The sequence below is a fragment of the Schistocerca americana genome, unplaced genomic scaffold, assembly GCF_021461395.2.
Source record: "Schistocerca americana isolate TAMUIC-IGC-003095 unplaced genomic scaffold, iqSchAmer2.1 HiC_scaffold_19, whole genome shotgun sequence".
Taxonomy (NCBI): Eukaryota; Metazoa; Arthropoda; class Insecta; order Orthoptera; family Acrididae; genus Schistocerca; species Schistocerca americana.
The window spans coordinates 7,150,318-7,163,272 of record NW_025725895.1 but is presented as its reverse complement, the minus strand read 5'-3'; positions in this window follow the sequence as shown (position 1 = coordinate 7,163,272).

Below are 12,955 nucleotides of genomic sequence, written 5' to 3'. Positions count from 1 at the left end.
TTTAGATTCCGATGCTTCACTTCAGGTTTACTATATCCCTCAGACCTTCTCATTGACGATGAAACACAGAAATTGCGTCGGAATAAAATACAAAAGGCACAATGCCGACTTAAGAACAAGAAGACTGACTCTTCCTACTGTCTATGTTTTGAACCATTCCTGTGACACTACTTATAGAGTCCGATGCTTCACTCGAGGTTTACTGTATCCCTTGGACCTTCTTGTTGACGATGAAACACAGAAATTGCATCGGAATTAAATACAAAAGGCACAATGCCGACTTAAGTACAAGAAGACTGATTCTTCTTACCGACTATGTTTGATTCATTCCTGTGACTCTAGTTATAGAATCTGATGCTTCAGTCCAGGTTTACTGTATCCCTTGGACCTTCTTATTGACGATGAAACACAGAAATTGCATCGGAATTTCATACAAAAGGCACAATGCCGTCTTAAGTACAATAAGACTGACTCTTCTTACTGTCTATGATTTAAACCATTCCTGCGACACTAGTTATAGATTCCGATGCTGCACTCCAGGTTAACTGTGTCCCTTGGCCCTTCTTATTGACGATGAAACACAGAAATTGCATCGGAATGAGATACAAAAGAGACCAATGCCGACTTAAGTACAAGAAGACTGACTCTTCTTACTGACTATGATTTCAACCATTCCTGGGACACTAGTTATAGATTCCGATGCTTCACTTCAGGTTTAATGTATCCCTTGGACCTTCTTATTGACGATGAAACACAGAAATTGCATCGGAATTAAACAGAAAAGGCACAATGCCGACTTAAGTACAAGAAGACTGACTCTTCCTACTGTCTATGATTTGAACGATTCCAGTGACACTAGTTTTAGATTCCGATGCTTCACTTCAGGTTTACTATATCCCTCAGACCATCTCATTGACGATGAAACACAGAAATTCCATCGGAATTAAATACAAAAGGCGCAATGCCGACTTAAGTACAAGAAGACTGACTCTTCTTACTGACTATGTTTGGAACCATTCCTGTAACACTAGTTATAGATTCCGATGCTTTACTTCTGGTTTACTGTATCCCTTGGACCTTCTTATTGACGATGAAACACAGAAATTGCATCGGAATTAAATACAAAAGGCACAATGCCTACTTAAGTACAACAAGACTGACTCTTCTTACTGTCTATGTTTGAACCATTCCTATGACACAAGTTATAGATTCCGATGATTCACTTCAGGTTTACTGTATCCCTCAGACCTTCTTATTGACGATGAAACACAGAAATTGCATCGGAGTAAAATACAAAAGGCACAATGCCGACTTAAGTACAAGAAGACTGACTCTTCCTACTGTCTATGTTTTGAACCATTCCTGTGACACTACTAATAGATTCCGATGCTTCATACGAGGTTCACTGTATCCCTTGGACATTCTTATTGACGATGAAACACAGATATTGCATCGGAATTAAATAGAAAAGGCACAATGCCGACATAAGTACAAGAAGACTGATTCTTCCTACTCTCTATGTTTGAACCATTCCTGTGACACTAGTTATAGATTCCGATGCTTCACTTCAGGTTTAATGTATCCCTTCGACCCCCTTGTTGACGATAAAACACAGAAATTGCATCGGAATTAAATAGAAAAGGCACAATGCCGACTTAAGTACATTAAGACTGATTCTTCTTACCGACTATGTTTGATTCTTTCCTGTGACTCTAGTTACAGATTCTGATGCTTCAGTCCAGGTTTACTGTATCCCTTGGACCTTCTTATTGACGATGAAACACAGAAATTGCATCGGAATTTCATACAAAAGGCACAATGCCGACTTAAGTACAAGAAGACTGACTCTTCCTACTGACTATGTTTTGAACCATTCCTGTGACACTAGTTATAGATTCCGATGCTTCACTCCAGGTTTACTGTATCCCTTTGACCTTCTTATTGACGATGAAACACAGAAATTGCATCGGAATTAAATACAAAAGGCACAATGCCGACTTATCTACAAGAAGATTGACTCTTCTTAGTGTCTATGTTTTGAACCATTCCTGTGACACTAGTTTTAGATTCCGATGCTTCACTTCAGGTTTACTGTATCCCTTGGACCATCTTAGTGACGATGAAACACAGAAATTGCATCTGAATTAAATACAAAAGGGACAATGCCGACTTAAGTACAAGAATTCTGACTCTTCTTATTGACTATGATTTGAACCATTCCTGTGACACTAATTATAGATTCCGATGCTTCACTTCAGGTTTACTGTATCCCTTGGACCTTCTTATTGACGATGAAACACAGAAACGGTATCGCAATTAAATACAGAAGGCACAATGCCGACTTAAGTACAAGAAGACTGACTCTTCTTACTGTCTATGTTTTGAACCATTCCTGTGACACTAGTTATAAATTCCGATGCTTCACTCCAGGTTTACTGTATCTCTTGGACCTTCTTATTGACGATGAAACACAGAAATTGCATCGGAATTAAATACAAAAGGCACAATGCCGACTTAAGTACAAGATGACTGACTCTTCTTACTGTCTATGCTTTGAACTATTCCTGTGAAACTAGTTATAGGTTCCGATGCTTCACTCCAGGTTTACTGTGTCCCTTGGAACTTCTTATTGACGATGGAACACAAAAATTGCATCGGAATTAAATACAAAAGGCACAATGCCGACTTAAGTACAAGAAGACTGATTCTTCTTACTGTCTATGTTTGAACCATTCCTGTGACACTAGTTATAAATTCCGATGCTTCACTCCAGGTTTACTGTATCCCTTGGACCTTCTTATTGACGATGAAACACAGAAATTGCATCGGAATTAAATACAAAAGGCACAATGCCGACTTAAGTACAAGAAGACTGACTCTTCTTACTGACTATGTTTTGAACCATTCCTGTGACAATTGTTATAGATTCCGATGCTTCACTTCAGGTTTACTGTGTACCTCTGACCCTCTTATTGACGATGAAACACAGAAATTGCATCGGAATTAAATACAAAAGTCACATTCCGAATTATGTACAAGATGACTGACTCTTCTTACTGTCTATGTTTTGAACCATTCCTGTGACACTAGTTATAGATTCCGATGCTGCACTCCAGGTTAACTGTGTCCCTTGGCCCTTCTTATTGACGATGAAACACAGAAATTGCATCGGAATGAGATACAAAAGAGACCAATGCCGACTTAAGTACAAGAAGACTGACTCTTCTTACTGACTATGTTTTCAACCATTCCTGGGACACTAGTTATAGATTCCGATGCTTCACTTCAGGTTTAATGTATCCCTTGGACCTTCTTATTGACGATGAAACACAGAAATTGCATCGGAATTAAATAGAAAATGCACAATGCCGACTTAAGTACAAGAAGACTGACTCTTCCTACTGTCTATGATTTGAACCATTCCAGTGACACTAGTTTTAGATTCCGATGCTTCACTTCCGGTTTACTATATCCCTCAGACCTTCTCATTGACGATGAAACACAGAAATTGCATCGGAATTAAATACAAAAGGCGCAATGCCGACTCCTCTTACTGACTATGTTTGGAACCATTCCTGTAACACTAGTTATAGATTCCGATGCTTCACTTCTGGTTTACTGTATCCGCTGGACCTTCTTATTGACGATGAAACACAGAAATTGCATCGGAATTAAATACAAAAGGCACAATGCCTACTTAAGTACAAGAAGACTGACTCTTCTTACTGTCTATGTTTGAACCATTCCTATGACACAAGTTATAGATTCCGATGCTTCACTTCAGGTTTACTGCATCCCTCAGACCTTCTTATTGACGATGAAACACAGAAATTGCATCGGAGTAAAATACAAAAGGGACAATGCCGACTTAAGTACAAGAATTCTGACTCTTCTTATTGACTATGATTTGAACCATTCCTGTGACACTAATTATAGATTCCGATGCTTCACTTCAGGTTTACTGTATCCCTTGGACCTTCTTATTGACGATGAAACACAGAAACGGTATCGCAATTAAATACAGAAGGCACAATGCCGAATTAAGTACAAGAAGACTGACTCTTCTTACTGTCTATGTTTTGAACCATTCCTGTGACACTAGTTATAAATTCCGATGCTTCACTCCAGGTTTACTGCATCCCTTGGACCTTCTTATTGACGATGAAACACAGAAATTGCATCGGAATTAAATACAAAAGGCACGATGCCGACTTAAGTACAAGAAGACTGACTCTTCTTACTGACTATGTTTTGAACCATTCCTGTGACACTAGTTATAGATTCCGATGCTTCACTTCAGGTTTACTGTGTCCCTTGGGCCTTCTTATTGACGATGGAACACAAAAATTGCATCAGAATTAAATACAAAAGGCACAATGCCGACTTAAGTACAAGAAGACTGATCCTTCTTACTGTCTATGTTTGAACCATTCCTGTGACACTAGTTATAAATTCCGATGCTTCACTCCAGGTTTACTGTATCCCTTGGACCTTCTTATTGACGATGAAACACAGAAATTGCATCGGAATTAAATACAAAAGGCACAATGCCGACTTAAGTACAAGAAGACTGACTCTTCTTACTGACTATGTTTTGAACCATTCCTGTGACAATAGTTATAGATTCCGATGCTTCACTTCAGGTTTACTGTATACCTCTGACCCTCTTATTGACGATGAAACACAGAAATTGCGTCGGAATTAAATACAAAAGTCACATTCCGACTTGAGTACAAGATGACTGACTCTTCTTACTGTCTATGTTTTGAACCATTCCTGTGACACTAGTTATAGATTCCGATGCTGCACTCCAGGTTAACTGTGTCCCTTGGCCCTTCTAATTGACGATGAAACACAGAGATTGCATCGGAATGAGATACAAAAGAGACCAATGCCGACCTAAGTACAAGAAGACTGACTCTTCTTACTGACTATGTTTTGAACCATTCCTGGGACACTAGTTATAGATTCCGATGCTTCACTTCAGGTTTAATGTATCCCTTGGACCTTCTTATTGAGTATGAAACACAGAAATTGCATCGGAATTAAATAGAAAAGGCACAATGCCGACTTAAGTACAAGAAGACTGACTCTTCCTACTGTCTATGATTTGAACCATTCCAGTGACACTAGTTTTAGATTCCGATGCTTCACTTCAGGTTTACTATATCCCTCAGACCTTCTCATTGACGATGAAACACAGAAATTGCGTCGGAATAAAATACAAAAGGCACAATGCCGACTTAAGAACAAGAAGACTGACTCTTCCTACTGTCTATGTTTTGAACCATTCCTGTGACACTACTTATAGAGTCCGATGCTTCACTCGAGGTTTACTGTATCCCTTGGACCTTCTTGTTGACGATGAAACACAGAAATTGCATCGGAATTAAATACAAAAGGCACAATGCCGACTTAAGTACAAGAAGACTGATTCTTCTTACCGACTATGTTTGATTCATTCCTGTGACTCTAGTTATAGAATCTGATGCTTCAGTCCAGGTTTACTGTATCCCTTGGACCTTCTTATTGACGATGAAACACAGAAATTGCATCGGAATTTCATACAAAAGGCACAATGCCGTCTTAAGTACAATAAGACTGACTCTTCTTACTGTCTATGATTTAAACCATTCCTGCGACACTAGTTATAGATTCCGATGCTGCACTCCAGGTTAACTGTGTCCCTTGGCCCTTCTTATTGACGATGAAACACAGAAATTGCATCGGAATGAGATACAAAAGAGACCAATGCCGACTTAAGTACAAGAAGACTGACTCTTCTTACTGACTATGATTTCAACCATTCCTGGGACACTAGTTATAGATTCCGATGCTTCACTTCAGGTTTAATGTATCCCTTGGACCTTCTTATTGACGATGAAACACAGAAATTGCATCGGAATTAAACAGAAAAGGCACAATGCCGACTTAAGTACAAGAAGACTGACTCTTCCTACTGTCTATGATTTGAACGATTCCAGTGACACTAGTTTTAGATTCCGATGCTTCACTTCAGGTTTACTATATCCCTCAGACCATCTCATTGACGATGAAACACAGAAATTCCATCGGAATTAAATACAAAAGGCGCAATGCCGACTTAAGTACAAGAAGACTGACTCTTCTTACTGACTATGTTTGGAACCATTCCTGTAACACTAGTTATAGATTCCGATGCTTCACTTCTGGTTTACTGTATCCCTTGGACCTTCTTATTGACGATGAAACACAGAAATTGCATCGGAATTAAATACAAAAGGCACAATGCCTACTTAAGTACAACAAGACTGACTCTTCTTACTGTCTATGTTTGAACCATAACTATGACACAAGTTATAGATTCCGATGATTCACTTCAGGTTTACTGTATCCCTCAGACCTTCTTATTGACGATGAAACACAGAAATTGCATCGGAGTAAAATACAAAAGGCACAATGCCGACTTAAGTACAAGAAGACTGACTCTTCCTACTGTCTATGTTTTGAACCATTCCTGTGACACTACTAATAGATTCCGATGCTTCATACGAGGTTCACTGTATCCCTTGGACATTCTTATTGACGATGAAACACAGATATTGCATCGGAATTAAATAGAAAAGGCACAATGCCGACATAAGTACAAGAAGACTGATTCTTCCTACTCTCTATGTTTGAACCATTCCTGTGACACTAGTTATAGATACCGATGCTTCACTTCAGGTTTAATGTATCCCTTCGACCCCCTTGTTGACGATAAAACACAGAAATTGCATCGGAACTAAATAGAAAAGGCACAATGCCGACTTAAGTACATTAAGACTGATTCTTCTTACCGACTATGTTTGATTCTTTCCTGTGACTCTAGTTACAGATTCTGTTGCTTCAGTCCAGGTTTACTGTATCCCTTGGACCTTCTTATTGACGATGAAACACAGAAATTGCATCGGAATTTCATACAAAAGGCACAATGCCGACTTAAGTACAAGAAGACTGACTCTTCTTACTGACTATGTTTTGAACCATTCCTGTGACACTAGTTATAGATTCCGATGCTTCACTCCAGGTTTACTGTATCCCTTTGACCTTCTTATTGACGATGAAACACAGAAATTGCATCGGAATTAAATACAAAAGGCACAATGCCGACTTATCTACAAGAAGATTGACTCTTCTTAGTGTCTATGTTTTGAACCATTCCTGTGACACTAGTTTTAGATTCCGATGCTTCACTTCAGGTTTACTGTATCCCTTGGACCATCTTAGTGACGATGAAACACAGAAATTGCATCTGAATTAAATACAAAAGGGACAATGCCGACTTAAGTACAAGAATTCTGACTCTTCTTATTGACTATGATTTGAACCATTCCTGTGACACTAATTATAGATTCCGATGCTTCACTTCAGGTTTACTGTATCCCTTGGACCTTCTTATTGACGATGAAACACAGAAACGGTATCGCAATTAAATACAGAAGGCACAATGCCGACTTAAGTACAAGAAGACTGACTCTTCTTACTGTCTATGTTTTGAACCATTCCTGTGACACTAGTTATAAATTCCGATGCTTCACTCCAGGTTTACTGTATCTCTTGGACCTTCTTATTGACGATGAAACACAGAAATTGCATCGGAATTAAATACAAAAGGCACAATGCCGACTTAAGTACAAGATGACTGACTCTTCTTACTGTCTATGCTTTGAACTATTCCTGTGAAACTAGTTATAGGTTCCGATGCTTCACTCCAGGTTTACTGTGTCCCTTGGAACTTCTTATTGACGATGGAACACAAAAATTGCATCGGAATTAAATACAAAAGGCACAATGCCGACTTAAGTACAAGAAGACTGATTCTTCTTACTGTCTATGTTTGAACCATTCCTGTGACACTAGTTATAAATTCCGATGCTTCACTCCAGGTTTACTGTATCCCTTGGACCTTCTTATTGACGATGAAACACAGAAATTGCATCGGAATTAAATACAAAAGGCACAATGCCGACTTAAGTACAAGAAGACTGACTCTTCTTACTGACTATGTTTTGAACCATTCCTGTGACAATTGTTATAGATTCCGATGCTTCACTTCAGGTTTACTGTGTACCTCTGACCCTCTTATTGACGATGAAACACAGAAATTGCATCGGAATTAAATACAAAAGTCACATTCCGAATTATGTACAAGATGACTGACTCTTCTTACTGTCTATGTTTTGAACCATTCCTGTGACACTAGTTATAGATTCCGATGCTGCACTCCAGGTTAACTGTGTCCCTTGGCCCTTCTTATTGACGATGAAACACAGAAATTGCATCGGAATGAGATACAAAAGAGACCAATGCCGACTTAAGTACAAGAAGACTGACTCTTCTTACTGACTATGTTTTCAACCATTCCTGGGACACTAGTTATAGATTCCGATGCTTCACTTCAGGTTTAATGTATCCCTTGGACCTTCTTATTGACGATGAAACACAGAAATTGCATCGGAATTAAATAGAAAAGGCACAATGCCGACTTAAGTACAAGAAGACTGACTCTTCCTACTGTCTATGATTTGAACCATTCCAGTGACACTAGTTTTAGATTCCGATGCTTCACTTCAGGTTTACTATATCCCTCAGACCTTCTCATTGACGATGAAACACAGAAATTGCATCGGAATTAAATACAAAAGGCGCAATGCCGACTCCTCTTACTGACTATGTTTGGAACCATTCCTGTAACACTAGTTATAGATTCCGATGCTTCACTTCTGGTTTACTGTATCCGCTGGACCTTCTTATTGACGATGAAACACAGAAATTGCATCGGAATTAAATACAAAAGGCACAATGCCGACTTAAGTACAAGAAGACTGACTCTTCCTACTGTCTATGATTTGAACCATTCCAGTGACACTAGTTTTAGATTCCGATGCTTCACTTCAGGTTTACTATATCCCTCAGACCTTCTCATTGACGATGAAACACAGAAATTGCATCGGAATTAAATACAAAAGGCGCAATGCCGACTCCTCTTACTGACTATGTTTGGAACCATTCCTGTAACACTAGTTATAGATTCCGATGCTTCACTTCTGGTTTACTGTATCCGCTGGACCTTCTTATTGACGATGAAACACAGAAATTGCATCGGAATTAAATACAAAAGGCACAATGCCTACTTAAGTACAAGAAGACTGACTCTTCTTACTGTCTATGTTTGAACCATTCCTATGACACAAGTTATAGATTCCGATGCTTCACTTCAGGTTTACTGCATCCCTCAGACCTTCTTATTGACGATGAAACACAGAAATTGCATCGGAGTAAAATACAAAAGGGACAATGCCGACTTAAGTACAAGAATTCTGACTCTTCTTATTGACTATGATTTGAACCATTCCTGTGACACTAATTATAGATTCCGATGCTTCACTTCTGGTTTACTGTATCCCTTGGACCTTCTTATTGACGATGAAACACAGAAACGGTATCGCAATTAAATACAGAAGGCACAATGCCGAATTAAGTACAAGAAGACTGACTCTTCTTACTGTCTATGTTTTGAACCATTCCTGTGACACTAGTTATAAATTCCGATGCTTCACTCCAGGTTTACTGCATCCCTTGGACCTTCTTATTGACGATGAAACACAGAAATTGCATCGGAATTAAATACAAAAGGCACGATGCCGACTTAAGTACAAGAAGACTGACTCTTCTTACTGACTATGTTTTGAACCATTCCTGTGACACTAGTTATAGATTCCGATGCTTCACTTCAGGTTTACTGTGTCCCTTGGGCCTTCTTATTGACGATGGAACACAAAAATTGCATCAGAATTAAATACAAAAGGCACAATGCCGACTTAAGTACAAGAAGACTGATCCTTCTTACTGTCTATGTTTGAACCATTCCTGTGACACTAGTTATAAATTCCGATGCTTCACTCCAGGTTTACTGTATCCCTTGGACCTTCTTATTGACGATGAAACACAGAAATTGCATCGGAATTAAATACAAAAGGCACAATGCCGACTTAAGTACAAGAAGACTGACTCTTCTTACTGACTATGTTTTGAACCATTCCTGTGACAATAGTTATAGATTCCGATGCTTCACTTCAGGTTTACTGTATACCTCTGACCCTCTTATTGACGATGAAACACAGAAATTGCGTCGGAATTAAATACAAAAGTCACATTCCGACTTGAGTACAAGATGACTGACTCTTCTTACTGTCTATGTTTTGAACCATTCCTGTGACACTAGTTATAGATTCCGATGCTGCACTCCAGGTTAACTGTGTCCCTTGGCCCTTCTTATTGACGATGAAACACAGAGATTGCATCGGAATGAGATACAAAAGAGACCAATGCCGACCTAAGTACAAGAAGACTGACTCTTCTTACTGACTATGTTTTGAACCATTCCTGGGACACTAGTTATAGATTCCGATGCTTCACTTCAGGTTTAATGTATCCCTTGGACCTTCTTATTGACGATGAAACACAGAAATTGCATCGGATTTAAATAGAAAAGGCACAATGCCGACTTAAGTACAAGAAGACTGACTCTTCCTACTGTCTATGATTTGAACCATTCCAGTGACACTAGTTTTAGATTCCGATGCTTCACTTCAGGTTTACTATATCCCTCAGACCTTCTCATTGACGATGAAACACAGAAATTGCGTCGGAATAAAATACAAAAGGCACAATGCCGACTTAAGACAAGAAGACTGACTCTTCCTACTGTCTATGTTTTGAACCATTCCTGTGACACTACTTATAGAGTCCGATGCTTCACTCGAGGTTTACTGTATCCCTTGGACCTTCTTGTTGACGATGAAACACAGAAATTGCATCGGAATTAAATACAAAAGGCACAATGCCGACTTAAGTACAAGAAGACTGATTCTTCTTACCGACTATGTTTGATTCATTCCTGTGACTCTAGTTATAGAATCTGATGCTTCAGTCCAGGTTTACTGTATCCCTTGGACCTTCTTATTGACGATGAAACACAGAAATTGCATCGGAATTTCATACAAAAGGCACAATGCCGTCTTAAGTACAATAAGACTGACTCTTCTTACTGTCTATGATTTAAACCATTCCTGCGACACTAGTTATAGATTCCGATGCTGCACTCCAGGTTAACTGTGTCCCTTGGCCCTTCTTATTGACGATGAAACACAGAAATTGCATCGGAATGAGATACAAAAGAGACCAATGCCGACTTAAGTACAAGAAGACTGACTCTTCTTACTGACTATGATTTCAACCATTCCTGGGACACTAGTTATAGATTCCGATGCTTCACTTCAGGTTTAATGTATCCCTTGGACCTTCTTATTGACGATGAAACACAGAAATTGCATCGGAATTAAACAGAAAAGGCACAATGCCGACTTAAGTACAAGAAGACTGACTCTTCCTACTGTCTATGATTTGAACGATTCCAGTGACACTAGTTTTAGATTCCGATGCTTCACTTCAGGTTTACTATATCCCTCAGACCATCTCATTGACGATGAAACACAGAAATTCCATCGGAATTAAATACAAAAGGCGCAATGCCGACTTAAGTACAAGAAGACTGACTCTTCTTACTGACTATGTTTGGAACCATTCCTGTAACACTAGTTATAGATTCCGATGCTTCACTTCTGGTTTACTGTATCCCTTGGACCTTCTTATTGACGATGAAACACAGAAATTGCATCGGAATTAAATACAAAAGGCACAATGCCTACTTAAGTACAACAAGACTGACTCTTCTTACTGTCTATGTTTGAACCATTCCTATGACACAAGTTATAGATTCCGATGATTCACTTCAGGTTTACTGTATCCCTCAGACCTTCTTATTGACGATGAAACACAGAAATTGCATCGGAGTAAAATACAAAAGGCACAATGCCGACTTAAGTACAAGAAGACTGACTCTTCCTACTGTCTATGTTTTGAACCATTCCTGTGACACTACTAATAGATTCCGATGCTTCATACGAGGTTCACTGTATCCCTTGGACATTCTTATTGACGATGAAACACAGATATTGCATCGGAATTAAATAGAAAAGGCACAATGCCGACATAAGTACAAGAAGACTGATTCTTCCTACTCTCTATGTTTGAACCATTCCTGTGACACTAGTTATAGATTCCGATGCTTCACTTCAGGTTTAATGTATCCCTTCGACCCCCTTGTTGACGATAAAACACAGAAATTGCATCGGAATTAAATAGAAAAGGCACAATGCCGACTTAAGTACATTAAGACTGATTCTTCTTACCGACTATGTTTGATTCTTTCCTGTGACTCTAGTTACAGATTCTGATGCTTCAGTCCAGGTTTACTGTATCCCTTGGACCTTCTTATTGACGATGAAACACAGAAATTGCATCGGAATTTCATACAAAAGGCACAATGCCGACTTAAGTACAAGAAGACTGACTCTTCTTACTGACTATGTTTTGAACCATTCCTGTGACACTAGTTATAGATTCCGATGCTTCACTCCAGGTTTACTGTATCCCTTTGACCTTCTTATTGACGATGAAACACAGAAATTGCATCGGAATTAAATACAAAAGGCACAATGCCGACTTATCTACAAGAAGATTGACTCTTCTTAGTGTCTATGTTTTGAACCATTCCTGTGACACTAGTTTTAGATTCCGATGCTTCACTTCAGGTTTACTGTATCCCTTGGACCATCTTAGTGACGATGAAACACAGAAATTGCATCTGAATTAAATACAAAAGGGACAATGCCGACTTAAGTACAAGAATTCTGACTCTTCTTATTGACTATGATTTGAACCATTCCTGTGACACTAATTATAGATTCCGATGCTTCACTTCAGGTTTACTGTATCCCTTGGACCTTCTTATTGACGATGAAACACAGAAACGGTATCGCAATTAAATACAGAAGGCACAATGCCGACTTAAGTACAAGAAGACTGACTC